At 41.8% G+C, this 15,550-nt stretch overlaps 1 long non-coding RNA gene across 1 annotated transcript in view; it reads right to left on the bottom strand.

The window, feature by feature from the left end:
* The window catches only part of LOC109296722, a 112,847-nt gene extending 101,904 nt beyond the window's left edge, over positions 1-10,943 (bottom strand). The window contains exon 1 of the long non-coding RNA XR_002097033.1: positions 10,402-10,943. This is a non-coding gene — a long non-coding RNA (uncharacterized LOC109296722). The remainder of the gene's footprint in view (positions 1-10,401) is intronic.
* Positions 10,944-15,550: the final 4,607 nt, after the last annotated feature.

The following is a 15,550-nucleotide window of genomic DNA, read 5'->3' as shown; positions in this document are numbered from 1 at the left end:
TGTTTGTGCTGTAAATGTAGAGAAAACTTGAAAAATATCTACCAGCCCTAAGGATCTATTTAACAAAGTCATGTATTCTATTATAGTAGTAGATATGTGATAGAAGCATACAGGCCCAAAAAGATATGCAGAGAGAACTACCTTCTGCTAGTTCTCTATGGCTAAGTACAGACATTCAAAAGCCCATGGAGAAGCACTCTATTGCACTTTACTTAAGGAGCTATAAGTTAGAGCATGAGCAAACAGAACAGACATTCACTGTTCAATACAGGGACTTGGAGCCTGCCTGTACTGGCTGTCTGGAGTGCTACCATATGCCTCCCAGGAGGCTGCCAGAGTGGTCCCTATCCCCAGTCCTGTCTCCCCTCCCTCAGCTGGTGACTGTCAGCAACAACTGTGGGGGAGAGACACCGGACCCCTTCCCCTGCATCACCTGCAGCCAGGCAGTGGCATGCCACAGGGCTGGGGCTGCTGCACAGACAAAGAGCTCAGACCTCTTTCCCCCTGCACCTCTTTCCCCCAGCCAGGTGGCTGTGCACCGCAGAGCCAGAGCGGCTGTAGGAATAGACACACCCCAGTCCCCTCCCCCAGCCATGCTGCAATTCACAGCTGGCTGGAGGAAGGAGGCAGGGCTGGGATCAGAGGCTGCCACTGAGTCGGGTCAGTGACAGCCAAGGGGGCAGGGCCGGCCCAGTGCTCTGGCAGAGCAAATGAGCTCTGCCTGAGGCTAGAGCACAACCCTACATTATGCCACTTGGGATGCTAGCAGAATGTGACCTACCTCAACTTGCAATGGATGTGGCACATATGTTTAAAAACGCACTCTAACAAAAAGCACTTTAGTCTAATACCACATCCACAGAGAGTTAACCTAGAGTGTGATCCACCATTTTTAAAGGGCTCTAAGGGCTGTAAAAATCTGCTCAGTTATGGTTTTAGAGCCATTTCTGCATGTTTAAAGCGTGATAGGTGTAATGTCTGTACCTAGCCAATATTTTTGTGATTTTCCAACTCTTATTCTAAATACAAAACATCAAGATATCAAATATATTCAAGGATGTATGGATGCACCCACACACTATGCATATGGCATAATGAAGACATAACAGTTGTCTTCATAACGGTGTAAATATAAAACATGAATTATTTAGTTTACATTTACCGTTGGATTTTGCTTTTATCAGATGTCAGCTAGTGGGAAAAAATGACAAACACTTTCAGAAGTCTGTTTCTTATTTGCAACAGATTCAAGATTCTTTTAAACAGTGCACCTCTATCTGATTAAATCAAGGAAGTTAGACGATGGGCACCAGCTGGAGACAAAATTGATGCAATTAAGAATAATAAAACAGTAGTACTTTCCTTTAATACGTTTATTTTGTTTCATTTCATTTCAAGTACACTTATCAGTGCATTCTATGTCAGGCTTCTGGAAGAAATAGTCTAAACTTAAAGCAGTGCAGAGAGGAAATAAGAAAGATATACTTTTTTACAAAGATAGAGCGCAACCTATATATTTTATATGACCAGATGTTGAGAATAAAGGCACTTAAGATTAAATGGTTTGGGGGCATGCTCTCACATATCACCTTTCCCAAAAGCTATTGAAGTTTAGGAAACTTTCCATTAGCCACAATGGACTCCACCAGACACACCACTGACCCTGCCTCATTCAAGTATCTGGCCTCTCTTCCAAGACAGAAGGTCCTCCAATATCAAGGATTCATGGATCTGGTGTCACTACTAGAAAGTCCTCTGTTCAGCAGGATGCCCCATGACAGCTATCAGCCCACAAACATGATCTTAAAATCCAGTGCTGCTTGACATTGCATTCAGAAGTAATTAGTCCCATCCACTCCTAGGGACTAATTCATACACTATGGTTTGGGTTTTTATTTTTTCCATCAGTCTTGGGGTATTAGCATAGATGAGGCTTGACTGGAATGACATCGAGAACCTGTTTCTCCTGCCTACCACGCTGAAACTGCTCTGCTGAGCACAACTGGAAAGCCAGGGATCAGAAAGTAGAGAGGACAGACCCCCAAGGCATGAGTGTATGTTCTGTGCATGGTTCCATGAAGTCTGAGGTGACTTCTCAGGCTTGGCTGGGACATCTGTTATCTGTAACCTCTCCAGGTCTCTGAGGGGCTAGTTGGAATGTAAATGGATTACTCACGTGTATAAATGCAGAAGTCCAAGTGGGGATCAAGCCTACACTGATCTGGACACAGTACCAACATATTTGGCTTACCATAACTTGGAGAAGTCTGAAGGGGAGCACCTACCATACTAATAGTTTTAGAAACCTGGGGAAACCAGCTAGCTTGTTGGGCAGGTAGCAACTGAAGGGAATGATCTAAATTGCCAGAGATTACTACACTGTAGATAGAGGAGAAATAGGGGATATGTTCTCTTCAGTGGAATAGATGTAAGCCAAGCCATCACCTCTACTGATGGAATCTATGGTAAGTACCTGAAAGGGAACAACTGCCATAGTTATTGGCACTGATTGGTATGCAACACATACCAAGCCACGCAGACAACCAATAAGATCAGTACCCATATTTTTATGACACCGGCTTACCAGCTGTCTCTCCACAAACCATTTTATTACTGTAAAATATAAAGGCCAGCCAAGCCTTCCCCCTTACTGCTGCCAGAACTTCCACCCCTTGAGTTCAGATAAGTTTATTTGGGTTATAATTCAATAAATCTGCAGTCATTTTCCAACCATTGCAAACAATGAGCTAGTGTCATGTTTCAGGCATGGCCTCAACAGCAAGGTCTTCACAGTGTAAGCTGAGGTCACCCTTAACCATGATGATAATAAATACATGAATAATAAATATATTAACCAGCCTGACAGTTAATCCTCAGACAACATTTTTCAACCATACAACTCAAAGTGTTTTATAAGATGGGCCAATGTGATCAGTCCTGTTTTCACAGATGCAAAAACTGAACTGGGTGCCTAAAAACTGGATGGCAGAGCAATTTACATGCTCTGGAGCATTACAAAAATGGAAAACATATTGAACTTGGTTGGGCAATAAAGAACACAAATGTATTTGAATCCAACTGGTAAAATAATAATCCTGCCTGAAAACCAGAAACTACATGCAGCGCAAACATTGCTGAGATTATTGGAAACCAGAAAGACAAAGGTAGCCAAATGATATTATGAACATATATCCAGAGATATCAAGATAGATAGTACATAACATTAATATTAGAAACAATGCAGGAATATACTATCTGTCCAGACAGATGTTGTAGACCACCCATAGAAGACATGGATTGGGTAGTTAATGATGATGGTTAAGAAGCAGAGTAGGTACATTCTTTTTTCTTAATTTTTTTTGTTTTGGCATCTTGTTATACTAGTAAATGAAAGGAAATCTCCTATCACACAAGCAGAGTTTATGGGAAATCAAAAAGTTACTCCAGCAGAAACTGAAATAATATGCAAGAAATAGTGCTTAAGAATCCCAAGTGCATCAGTAGGAGAAGAAATTCCTCTGCAGGTGTACAACACAGAGGAAAGAAAGAATATACAAAACAGCCTTAAAAGAGTAACTGATGCTGAAGACAACTCTAATATAAGACCTACCTTTAAAAATAGAGCTAAACAGGAGCTCAGAAATGACATCCCTTCTTATGAAAAAACTAGCCAGAAGCCTCATAAGGGGAGAATACTACAATGTCTAAACTGACAGGGTCAGAGCAGCTTCTGTAAGGAAACATCATGCACCTACTGTATTAGAGCTCTTTGAAAAAGTTAATAAGATAGTAAATAAAGATGACCTAGAGAGCATAATTTACTTGGATTTTCAAACAGGTTTGATAAGATCCCTCATAAAAAAACTATTAAGGAAAACAAATAGCCAAAGGCCAAGGGGCAGAGTCTTGTCACTGATTAAAAAAAGAAGTTAGGCAACAGGAGAGTTGCTGTGGTGGACTGCTGGTTTTCAGCATGGAGAAGAGTTAACTGTGGGATAGTGCAGGGGTCAGTTTTGGGTAGGGAGAAGAAAACTTCTTTTTACCTAATTTTGTAACCCAGTCACAGTTCAAAAGTTCACCTCAAATAATTGGGTTTGTATCCTGAGTCCAAGAGGCCAAGATAAATCAATCAGAATAGACTGGAGTGGAAAGAGGTAAATGAAAGCAAGCGCACAAAAGGAAAGAAACTCAAAAGCAAAGGCAAACGATTTTAATGAAAAATAAGTGATGGGCAGGTATGCACACATGCAGGTGCATACATGAACATCATTTATGTGGCAGAATGACTGCATGCATGTGTTTATGGTACATTTCCAGCTTACATTTTGTGGGTGCTTTTCTAACCCTAGTACAGTCTAGAAATCCATGTTTTTGTTTTCTAACTGAATCACCCTTGAAAGAAAAAAACCCAACAATCATGGGTTTAAGTTATAGGAAAAATAAGGTCTGTGAACTCAAACTGGTTTTACAGTCCTGATAAACAGTTTGAGTCATGCAGAAAACCTCAAGACTCGTAAGGTTAGTCCACCCCTCACATGGGACCGGTGTCAATGGATATATTTAACCCCAGACTCTGCTCAGTTGCTGTGGAGCATGTGTGGGAGACCAGAGGTCCTCAAAACTTCTCCACCCCAGCATATTCTGCACACAGTGTTGCCTGGACACAGTCACAAACACTGAACTCAGCCAAGTAACGTGGCTGTTCCCTCCAAATGACCCCATGGACACTAGCTCCTCTCCCCTCCCCATCTTCGCTAGTATACAATGAATCATCTGCTACATGTACTGAAGGAATGTAGCACCAGCAACTGCTTCCGTGTTTGCCTGGAACCTGAAGTCGACACATGTATATCATAGCTAATCAGCGTGTCTATATTGCATCTCACTTCCAACCATATCACTATGTGTGTTAATAGTCTAATTAAAGCAGTCATCAGCTGCTGGAAGTTAAGCAGTCTTTCATTAAACCATGGCAGTAGAATGTATAGCCCAGACCCAAGAAACCATTTTGGAGCCAATGTGACAGAAAAGAGAATGAGGCAGGAAGAAAGTTTCAGATGCATGGGTTTGTAAGAAAGGCACTTCCCCCAATCACAATGAATCACAAGACTGGCCCTCAAAAAGCAGGGAGTAAAAGCTTGACAGACAGGAGAGAGAGAGAACATAGGGACATTATTATGCTATGTAGCAATCTGTCCATGGGTCAGAAATGGTCACTGATGATGTGGGAAACAATGAATAAAACTCCAAACACAGTATAAAGGTCCAGTCTGGCTGGGGCATTTACCTTAGGGCATGTACAAGCATTCAGATCAGCCAGTTGAAGCTTAGCAGTTTATTTTAAGCCATGTGAGACTCACCTGGCTGAAACTTGTACAAGCATGCAACAGGCTGCCTTCATGCTCTGCAGACAGCCTGCAACACTGAAGGCAAGCAGCCTGGGAGTGGTGGGGGGCAGGGCCCACATCCCAGCATGTTTGGCAGGATCCCCCTTCTGCCTGAAAACAAGTGACAGCAACCCAGGGCACGAGGGGACCATACCACCACCCCAAAACACCCTGTCCCCCCCTTCCCAGCTGTCAAGCAACCAAACAGCAAGACCCAGAGCAGGTCTTCTGCGTCTGGTGTCTGGTCTCACTGGGGAGATGTGTCCACAGGTGGCAAGGGGCTTTGGCTACAGTGCAACTCTGGCTGTGGCGGTGGGGAGGGGTTCCCCATGGGCAGCTGGGGCCCGACACAGGCAGGTGGCTTCCCCTGCCAGCTCAGGGTAGAGGCTGAACATCTTCACAGCCCCAAGGTAGTAGAGGGGCCGGGCTTTCCCAGCTGTTCAGATGTCAGGGGGAGGTGTCTACTGTGACTCAGGCTGCAGCAGTAGACTTCAACCCAAGTCACACCTGGGTCCAGAGCAATAGCAGGACATGCTGGGATACTGGAGGTGACTGCAGCAGGTCTAATCAATTGGGGTGCTATGCAAACATTCGTTCAAATGCTTGCACCCAAATTGAGTAACTCTTCGACCATGATTGATGCGGTAGAGGTTTCCACCACATCAGCCAGTTGAGGTGAAGGGAACACTTACACACAGAGCATTTCAACTAGTGGAGCAGTGATTCCACTGGTTGAAATGAAGAGTTTGTATGTACCCTTAAAGAGATGGTCAAGTCTGACAACTCTTATAAAGTCTGTCATATCAGCCTAGGATTATTAAACTGAAGAGAGAGAGAACAGTGGGAGCTTCTGAAGGATGAGAGTCAGGCTCCTGTGCATCTGGATCCTGCCATATGGCTGGGGAACCTCTGTGAACCACAGTACGATTCTTATCTTTTTCCTGATGCACGTCTGCTTCTCATTTTATTTGCAGAATCAACTCCTCTGTTGCAATATAGGCACTGACTTCAGTCCAGCAACAGGGATTAACATCAGCTCAAGATCTCAAGAGCAAGGATTGATCATTTTAAACTGCACAGTAGGTCCACAGAAATGTTTTTGACAAGTGACTGGTCAGTGTCAGATATAAAAGGAAACATGGAAAAAATAATTATTTTTAACAGGAAGAATGTGTGGGCTAAGGTGGGGAGGGAGAGAATTTTATGTGATACATTTATCTAAGAGAAATAATTATTTAGGGTCCTCCAATTTTTCCTCGTTTTCATTTTATGCTTTCCCTTAACCCACTTAACAAGGATGCTTAGGCAGTGTTTGTTTGCTGGGTTCTCTTTCAGCTAAGCTTGTGTTTACTGAAAGAGAGTTTCTCTTTGCATGAAGTACTTTGCCTGTTGTTAAGGGATTTTCTTACCTTCAGTGCCCTATGCATTTCTTTTTTTTTCCCTAGGGATGTTTGATCTCCTTATCTCCAGTTTTACCTGGTTTGTTTATTGAATTTTTAGACTGCTTACTCAAGTTTAAGGATCCTCTGTTTATGACTCTATTTATGTGTTTGTCTTCAGGATGGCAGGATTGCTGTGCTGTTATAAGTTTCTGGGAGAGGAGGATATTGGTCAGAGGTTAATGGTTACACTTGCAAAAGAGAAACATTTCTTAAGAGAATATGTTTACCTTCCAGCTCATTGCTCAAAGTGGCAGGTGAGAAGGCCTTTTGATCACAGGTAGGAATATTCATTCAAAGAGTATGGGAATCTCAATCCAGATCTCAAACCGACCAAAGTCTTTCAGGCTCAGAAACCTTTAGTAATTGTATTTTATGTTATTCAAGATAAACAAAGAGAAACAGTTACTTGGGAATCAGGGAACATTGAAAATGATACAATTAAAAAAAACTGTACTCTATGTTATTCAGTACAGGTAAATGCTTAGTTTTGTCTTTTCTTCATAGCTTAACTGACTCTATTCATAAACTTCGTTTCCATGTTGGCTATGTATCAGAAGGAGGTGATTTTCCTATTTCTGTTTAAAAAAAGAGGTCAAGCTACAAGAGAGCCATTGTGGCGGACAGCTGCTCTTCAGAGTGGGCAAAATTTAGCCATGAAATAGGATACGGGAAGGGAAGGGAAACCTCCTTTTTGCCTAATTTTGTGATTGCCACAGAGAAGGGAATCCAAAATGGTGGCTCAGATGCAACATCTGGGAGACCATAAAATGCATTGTTTTAGGCTATGGATTCATCGTGCTCTTAAGGTGAGAACGTTGTGTACCAATAAGGTAAGATGGATGGGATTCTGCTCTTGACACTGGTTATTTTAAGGCACAGATATAGGCCTTGGGCATGGAATAAAATACCAGAATCCCAGGAGTCTTGCAAGCCTATCTAAAGCTCCCATTACCTTAGTGACTGAGCACCTCGCAATATGCCTCTGAGGTGAGGAAGTGCATTATCTCTACTTACAGAAGGGAAGCAACAGCAGAGGAAAGTTAAGTGAGCTCTCTTTACCCAGTATCACAGAGGGAAGTCTGTAATATTGTACAGATAAGAACCCAGATCTGTACAAGGCCCTAGGTTAGCAGCTTAGCCACTGGCTCATGCATCTTCTGTGCTTATTGCATCCTTTTATAAAGTGTCAGTTGAAAATTTAAGGTCAAATACTGGTCTCAATTAAGCCCAAGTAAATCTGAAGTAATACAACTGACCTTATGTGAGTTGCTATGGACATAGCAGAGCAGAATCTGGCTTTTAGTATGTTAAAAATAACAGAAAGCTAAGCTTCATATTTCTTACTCTGTTGCATACTTATTAAAAAAGGGAGTGCACCAGTGTAACAAGAAACTGCTATTTCCAAATTGCTGAGTTTTATCTTTTCCACATATTTGCCAGAATGTTAGTAGCCACTTGATTTAAATTTCAAAGGGCTACATTTCTTTATTGGTCCCCACATCTTGCTGAATAAAAGCTCCACTAGGTGCATACTTCTTGTATTAGCCATATACTCATAAATATGGAATTGGCTTTATAACAAGAAAAAGACTTTCCCTCAGAGAAGACACTGGCATATCAAGTCAGAAGAAAGGGGATTATTACATTGATTCAGATACAGGGAGTTAGTCTGTGTTTTCAGCCATAGCCCCATGCCTTTTACTTCTGGAGCAAGTTAGTAGGGTGTTGGCCGAGGAAGGAACATAGGGAAAGAGCCAATCAGATATTTTTTAGCCATTTTTTAAAGAAACATGCCTTTGTCTATCAAACCTGAAACATTTGAAAAATGTAGTTATTTTGATGAAACTGCATTTGGGGAGGAGAGGGGAAAAAAACCGTAACTGAAGTATTTCAAAAGGTCGAAAATATCCCATTTTGGCATTTTTGTATTTGAGCATTTTGATTTTTTTGTTCTGAACCAACTTTTCAAAATGAAACTATTCTATGTCAAACTACTTTCAGAATTTTAAAAATATTTTAGCCAGAACAGAATATTTTCATCTTGTCAAAACAAACCCCCCCTTTTTTTTACCTAAATTAATTTTGGAGGGATTTTTTTTCATGGGAAATTTTAAGGTGTTTCATTTTCATTGAAAATTAAAAAAAAAAAAAAAATTAAAACCATGAACTTCCTTATGAAGCAAAAAATTGAATTCCCATCTAGTTCTATATAGGAATTCCCAAACTGGACAAAACCCAATATCCATCTAATTCATTGCTTCCAACAACAGCTAATACCAGATGCTTCAGAGGAAAGTATTGTTCTAGTTGTAAGTTGATTGTGCAGACAAGCTTACCTCACTTTTTATGGATCAGGCTTAGGAAAGACATCTTTTTCCCAGAATATACACTGATAACAACAGTTTAAGGCCATACTGGTACAATAGCCTTCAAATCAAATAACCAAGAAAGGGGCCCAAAGGGTTAAATGCACTAAAAACATTAGTAAAACTTCACATAAAATAAAATCTGATTTGGTATTTTTATTGCATGCTCAAAAATATTTAAAAAGCGCAAAAGTCAGGATGATGGGGTCCCAATTTTACATTGACCCTGACCATAATTTGAGGGTGATTTTTATGGTTTCAGGGTCAAATCATAATCAGAACAACATGTTGGTTCCTTATAATTAGATATTCTCTTTAGGATATGAGGCAGGGAGGTTAATATAGTTTCCAAGATTCATGTTGGCATTAACTGTTGTAACACCAGTTATTATTGCTATCTTTGTGAATCTTCATTCTCTTTTTTAACATTATTCAGTTTTTTGGCTTCAATGAAATCTTGCTGCAGTGAGTTCCACAGACTAATTCCATATTGTGCAAAAAAATATTTCCTTCTATCAATTTTGAATTGCCACCTTTTAACCGGATATCACATTTTTTTTTGTATTCAGAAATGACAGTGACGTTAAGGATAGGAAATGGCTGGAAGTAAGTTACTACAAATGACTACATATCCGAACCTCCAAACAGAAGCAGTGAGGAAATTGTGCCATACGGAGCTGAGAGTTTGCTTTGGTTGCTGAATTCAAGCACTCTTTAAAGAAGTTTGGTTCTTAAAGACAGGTGCTCTGTACTTTCTGAAAATCAGGCCACTTAAAATGAATCCAGGCAGCCAGCCGAAAACCCAAGCTCACTATTTGCTTTTGATGGTTTGAAATCAACTCTTACTCAGGCTAATGCCTGAAGGCAAAACCAAGGCCTAGATTTGATATATCAAGATCAGGAACTCACATGCCTCTTCTCCATGTAAACAATGACACACTATTGAAAATAGTGCAAATGGTTGGACTAGACAGACAGACAGACAAGTAGCATGGAACAAACACTGGTGCCACAGACATCAGTACGTTGTCACCTAAGGGTGTGAGCGACTTAAGTCAATCTTTATGCAAAGAGACAGTACTATAGAATTTACCAATGAGGCAAAAATGGCCGTGCAACTAAGCAGCAGAAACACCACCTCTCATTCAGAACAAATAAGGCATGACTTAACTCAAAAATCAAAGAAGGATAGGGCTGTTTTTTTACCTTGAAATAAGTGTTAATTCAATTAATTTTTCCCTTCACTTTGGCCCGGATCTTGACCTGTGTCTTGCTCTCCCACCTACTATTCCTATTTATACTTGGCCTTGATAAAAAACAGACCTATCCTTAAGCACAATGTACAAACTAATCATTTATACTAGGAGAGCTAAGTGGATGGTACAGAACCCTTTTGAACCTATGTTACATTTTAACTACTTTAACCACATCCAGCTGTGCAAAGTTCAATCATTCACTGCTGAACGTAAGTCTAGTGTGAGATCATTTGTAGGCATGTTGCACGATTCAAGAAAAAAGGGAAAATTATCAATGTGTGAGGCATAGGTGCCTGAGTACGTGGAGGCCTGAGGGCCCTGGCCCCTCACAGGAAGAGGGCTGTCAGGGCCCAAACCTGAGAAAAACAATGTAATATTTCTTAGGAATGATGACTGAGGCCACCAATCTGGGTTCTCTGTTCACTGCAGAAAAGTGCAGATTTTCTCCTTTGACGGAGAAAAAACTGGGAAACTGCCAGCCTGCAAGGGGAAGCCAGCGGAGTCCCAGACTGCAAGGGCTGGGGGGAGCAGGGAGGGCGATCAGAGGCAGGGGGCACCACGTACATGTGCACACATACATGCATGTGGCAGCCAACCAGCAGTGGAAAGCAGCTCCCTTCAGGTAAGTCTATGGGGAGAGGGGGCACAGACAATGCGGTGGGGGGGCACAATCAACATGGCAGAGAGGGGCAGGGGGGGTCAAAGCGATGCAGCAGGGGGGGCATATGCCCTCTGAGATTTCTGCCCCCACAGTGGGGCTCAAGGCACGGGGCTGCAGCTGGGCCAGCTCAGCTCCAAGAAGGAGCCACCTCCACAGCCCAGCAGGTGGGACCCAGAGTGTGCGGGAGCATTGTGCAACCATGGGCCAGGTGAGGTGTAGCAGTGGTGGCAGCGGCAGCAGCGCAGAGTTGTGCCTCCGCTGCTGCCAGGCAGGCAGGGGCACCTCACCTTGGCAGCCATGGCAGCGTAGCACTCCTTTCCACACCAAGTCCTGCCTGCTGGGCTGTGGAGACAGCTTCTGCCCAGAGCTGGTCCAGCCCAGCTTCAGCTCCATGTCCTGTTGTGGGAGCAAAAATCTTGGGGGGGCCCATGCTTCCTCATCCCAGTGGCCCTCTCCTGCCACCCCTATGCATTGCATGTGCCCATACCCACCCTTTCCCACACACCCACCCTGTTCCCCACACACTGGGGGGCTGGGGGAAGAGGACACATGGCCATCATCTTTGGCTTCCCCACCCCTCAACAAAAATAAAAGTCGGCACCTATGGTGTGAGAAAGACAGCTGAAATAGTTGATCAAATATTTATAATTTCTCAGAAAAATTGCCTTCCTACCTTCATGTCACCAGTTTTTAGGTGCAGACATATCAGTAGCTCTGGAAAATAAGACCTAAACTTTCAAACATAACTTCTAATTTGGGGTACCTCAGTTCCTGGGTGCCTAAATGAAAAGACTTTAAAGAGGCCTGATTTGTAGAAAATGTTGAGCACCTGCCCTCTGATAATCAAGATCATCTAAGGCATCTCAAATTGGGTACCCAAAAGTGAAAGCATTCAAAATCACTATCTATTGATGAATCATTCTAAGTAGTCTGAACATTTAGGCCATGTATATAACACTCTATTCAGGGTAATTTGATGTATTTTTTTTTTGTTGAGGACTGAATCTGGAGATCTATACAGTAGTAGGAAAGGACATTTTTCATGAGAATTTTTAAAAAATCTCCAGATGTTTATTTCTGAAAACTAACATATAAAAATAGTTATCAATGCTTAGATGGAATTTTCACAAAAAGTCTAGGTTTTCATTAAAAACAAAACACAGAAAATGTAAATCAAAGTGAATTTAAACGCATTTTTTTTCATTTTAATCAGAAAGCCTTTTTTCACCCAAAATCATCTGGAGAAAAGATTTTGACCGACTTTAGTAGAAGTCTGATCCTGCAACATGTGAGCAAGGTGCCCTTGTGCAAGTAGTTGAAGGACTGGTGTCTAAGGAGACTAGAGCTGTTATATGATACACGTTTTTACATTTGGGATTAAGAGAATATCAATTATAGGGCAAGTAAGGGTGCAGTTACATATTACACTTAGACAATACTAAGTGGTGTTAAACTGTGTTGTAAGCAGTCCCATATTAAGGCTTAATAACATTTACTGTCTACACAGCTCAGACTTGCCACTAAAGGGCTGATGAGCAGAGGTGTGGCTAGGAGCCAGGACACCTCTGCAGTATCCCTGCTTGGTGTGGTGGGGGGAGGGGGGCAGGGATGCAGTAGGGAGGGAAGGGGAGGAAAGCGGAAGCTGGGAGCAGTTTTATCCTGGGATGCTGGAGGACTGCAGATTGCTCATTATATCTCTGGTGCAGACTGAAGTTATCCGAAAACAAGCTAGACAGCACGGCCCAGAGTTAACCCTTGCCTGAAGTGGCATAACATTGAGACACTCAGAGGTAAAATGAGTTGAGTAAATGTGAATGTGTGGACATTCACATTTTAAGTGCCCTTAGTACCATCTAAGTGTCATGTGTAGCTTCACTCTATAGCACCGCTAAAATGAAGTTAATAAACATGCTTTGTCACATAGGCTATTTTCTATCTTGAATCTTCACTGTGGTCCTGCCAATGGAATTCTACATGGATGGGTTTTTCTACATGGATGGGTCATTCTGTTGAACCAGTACAATGGTTAAGATGACAGTCACAGCACTGTTTTACTGAAGACACAACTCAAAGAAAGCAATGAGTTCTCAAAAGGTCTGCATGCAAAAAGATGCCCAGGCACTGGTGGACAGCTCTAAGGGTTTGGGCACTGATTTTTGTGTCAAAATTATAGCTGTTCAAAAAAATAATTTTTTGGTTTGCTTGCAGTATTGAAAAATCAAAAACATGAAACACTCTGGGAAAGAGTTCTTTTTTAAAATAAAATTGACGGTTATGTTAAAAAGAAGCATGTTTCATTTTTTACAGAATATTTTGTTTTGCTTTGTTTTGTTTTGTTGCAGGGACAATGAAGAGAATTTGGCACAAATTTGTGGAATGCTTCAACTGACCCAAATCAGCATTTTTTGGTGAAAGAAAAATGTTGGCCAAAAATTTTGCCCGTCTCTAGCCAGGATGTGATTTTACCCAATATATATTTTTTTCTTTTTTACTTTATGAAAATGACAGAATTACATCTGAGTCTAGGACTAATAGGGTGGATCTTTAATTAATGATCCCAGAGAATGAAAAGGGTTTTTGCATGACTCACATGAGCTCTCTGACTTAAGCTGTGTGAATAAAATAATTCTGGTAATTAAAGGTGGAAAAGACCTGTTAGGTTATTCAGTTCCCTTGCCAGGGAAGAATATGGTTTTTAGAGTTTTTTAGAGAAGGCTTGAATTGTATAGGCCTGGTGTCTGCTGTGGGTATGAAATCTGCATACAGAAGAGTGGCAAGCATCTGATCAGACAGACATGCCCACGAGTTGGGAGATGAGAATCCTCAACAGCAGGGAGAAGTATTCCGGTGATGTAATGCCCTCAGGGCACAAGGAAGTCAGAGGCTGATGGTCACATACATTAAAAGGAGTGAACTTGTGGCATTGAGTCAGGCAGGGGTTGAGACCTCCATTACTCTTCTGCGGCCTTCTGCTGAGGAAAGTCAGTTCAAAGAAGACACAAACGCTGAAGAAAGGAAAATCTGTGTGCACTCCCTCTGAGTCACATCAGTTGGGTAGTAAAGGCATCAGCTTCTCAAAAACAGAGGCTGGATAAGTTTTCTAGGCAAAAATATTAAGGAGATCCTTCATGTCACATTCTGCCATAAGCAGGGTGTGAATTAAGGGGGAGCCTGAGCCCCGCCATAAGAAATGAAAGCACCCCTGTAAGATTTGAAAATCATAATCTGGTGGGTCTCTAAGCAAAGTGCTCCTTCACTTAGGTGGACTCGTTGATCAATGAACCAGTTTGTTTGTTTTTTTTTGCAGACCCCCCTAAGAATTAAAGTATAATTTGAACCCTGTCCATAAGATATGTACATACATCCCAAAACCTTCAACTGACATGAATAATCTCTCCAGGATAACTATGCTAAGGTATTGGGGCAAACTCTTACCCCTCCTGGGGTAGGACTGTCCAGCAGGCAAACTGCTAAACAAAAGGGGCCTGCATGTATTCAAAAAAGGGTCCCAAACTAGGGGGAGTCAGGGTAGAGGGCACACCAAATTATGCTCCGCTGGGACTCGGGGTGCAAAAGGAGATCTGACACTTCATACATTGTCTTCTGTTCACTATCTCGGGGAAGTACACTGGTGAAACAGCATGCTACTTCCACTGTTGAATTATAGCCCCCAACAGTGCAGCCTCAAAGCTGTTCAGCATCTAGGGTGGTAGAGTGGAAAGGACAAGGTTCCTGCTACTTGGCTGAATGGCTAAGCGGAGGATTTTTTCCAAGATACGTCATCTTTCCCTATTACCACTTCTGTATACCGTTGGCCTTATACAGAGTGTGGGTAAAGGCTGTAATTATTTCTCCTTGACTACAACATGTTTGAAGAGGTGTACTCTCAGAGGCACATTACCTAAGAGAAACCTAGTCTAGTGACTATTTGCTACGCAAATGAATTAACATTGGATATATCACAGTGCACTGAGAGGGGAGCCTGATTTTGTGCTCCTTACACTGTGGAGCACATACTGCCCACATGGTGCCATGAGAAAATTCTTCTCCAAATAATGAACTTCACCAGTGAAAGGTGGTAGAAGAAGATTGTTATAATGTACAGTACAAGGTCTCCAGCCTAAATGAGAACCATAATAACCACCTAGTGAACTTAAATATAAGGAGAAATGTGCCTGTAAACACTTTCATTGTTAAACATTTTGAGGTTAAAGGCCAGATCCTCAGCTGATATAAACTGATGTAGCCCCAATGATTCCCTAGGGGTCCAATAGGAAAGCACATATTTCATATTCTAAATAATCATGCTTCCATTTAGGGGAATTTCTTTTTGACATCAACTGGAGCCTTAAGTCAATGCAAAATTGTAGGAGGCTGCTCTAGAGGACATATGGTGTTGATTATCATAATAATGAAATGGGGCAGTAGTCTAAATCTT

Source organism: Gavialis gangeticus, unplaced genomic scaffold, assembly GCF_001723915.1.
Source record: "Gavialis gangeticus isolate Ggan-Ray unplaced genomic scaffold, GavGan_comp1, whole genome shotgun sequence".
In the NCBI taxonomy this organism is placed as follows: Eukaryota; Metazoa; Chordata; order Crocodylia; family Gavialidae; genus Gavialis; species Gavialis gangeticus.
Note: the sequence above shows the minus strand (reverse complement) of the source record. Positions and strands in the feature narration are given on the sequence as shown.